Source organism: Limulus polyphemus, unplaced genomic scaffold (assembly GCF_000517525.1).
Source record: "Limulus polyphemus unplaced genomic scaffold, Limulus_polyphemus-2.1.2 Scaffold3985, whole genome shotgun sequence".
Taxonomy (NCBI): Eukaryota; Metazoa; Arthropoda; class Merostomata; order Xiphosura; family Limulidae; genus Limulus; species Limulus polyphemus.
In genome coordinates, this window is record NW_013669595.1 from 79,035 (window position 1) to 81,086 (window position 2,052).

Sequence of the window (2,052 nt, forward strand, 5' to 3'; positions counted from 1 at the left end):
GAATGCAAGTCAACAAACATGATGACATGGCCTTTCACCCGTGACCTGTCTGGAAAGGGTTAAATGAACAGTGTAAGAGACTCAGTATGTGTTTGAATATAAGACTGTATATGTGTGTGTTGATGTAAGCTGTTCAAAGAACTTACTTATTTTCTAAATACTAAAGATTGTATATCAGCCAGTAACATATCTTTACAGCTTGTTTTACATCCTGCTCAACATTAACTGCTTCTCAACATGTCATCAGTTGCACCTGGGCATGTGATTTTTAGTAGTAAATTGCATTTGAACACATGATGATCAGCACTGAATTGTACCTTGACATATAAAACCTACAATAGTCAAAGTGGACATCAATTTACCTATAATAATGCTTTAATGTTTTTCCCTAAAACTCCCTCACCAACTTACAATGGTTTACCTTTGTTTCTACTGATCAAAACAGACCTAGATAAAAAGTCCATAACATACTGAAAAGTGAATGGGTTTCTAGTCCTTGATGTAAAACAGGATCTAGGCTGCAACTAGCATTTATACAAATCAGTGTTTTCCTTCAGTTAAAATGGCATAATACTGAGTCAGATTAAGTTTAATAAGAAAATGTATTTTATATTCATTTGTTAAACCATACAACAAAAATAAAGTTTTTTTTTAAATACACAATTTCTTGAAAAAAAAAGTAGACCTACAAAAATAATACCAGTGTTTGTATTCATCTCATATTCCTTATTTAATTTGAAGTCCAACACATTCTAAAACCTCAGCTTTTGTAAAAGTAACAATTAGGTTTTTTTATGGAATGTGTTCAAACCTCGGGAAACTTGTGACACAACATACTTTTGTTATTTGTAGTAGCCTTGTTCTATTAAACCTACCTTTCTATTGACGTTGCGGGAGACATCACAAATCCCAGGATTGAGTGCATACAATGCTTCAAACTCAATCTAAAAAAAATCCAGAAATTACAAGAGCTGTTTTGAAAGTATGTTTACTCAGAATTAGTGATAAAAACAAGTAACAAGATGAGAATTAAAAACGTAAATTATAATATAATAAAGGTCATCTTGTGCAATAAACCAAATAGAATTAATTAATATCATAAACAAAACTGAAACCTATAATACAATTAAACTGCAATGAATCATAAGTTAGGCACTCTTACTAATAACAATAACATTTTGGCCTTAATTCCAATAATATATCACAAGGTTCAGGCATCTTCGAAGAATTAGTCTAGTCCAAAATCTACATACTTTGACTGCTAAATAAGACACCCAAGTCTTTCCAACATGCCCAGAATTAATTATGGAAAACTTCAAACCACAAAATAATAATAATGTGTACATCTTATTATAATACTTAATTCAGTTCTTGTAAAATAGAATAAAAAAAAGTATTTATTGTATAAAGTTTGTTTGTTTGTTGTGAATATTGCACAAAGCTACACAAGGGCTATATGCGCTAGCCGTCCCTAATTTAGCAGTGTATGACTAGAGAAGGCAGCTAGTCATCACCACCCACCGCCACTCTTGGGCTACTCTTTTACCAATGAATAGTGGGATTGATTGTCACATTATAACGCCTCCATGGCTGAAAGGGCGTGCGTGTTTGATGCGATGGGGATTCGAATGCACAACCTGCAGATTGTGAGTCGAGCACCCTAACCACCTATCCATGCCGGACCGCATTGTATAAAATATAGATCAAATAAATTATTCAAACTAAAATCACTTTCAGCTAGTATAGAATACAAGAAACAATTGAACAACTGCTCTCTTAGCCTGAAGCACCAACATTCTTACATTAACTGTAATCCAGCTCAGTTCTAAGTCTTCGTATCACCTGTGTATTGTGTTTGTTTAAAGAAATCTAAAAACAGAGCATGATTGCTATCAAATAAGTACAATCTAACCAATACTTAAATGCTTTATGAGAATATTTATTTTTGTTTAAAAAAAGACAAGTGTTCTGAACCCTACAAATTCAAGAATATACCGTAAAGCAGATGATGAACTTAACATTACACACACACAAAAACATACAAGTTTCATA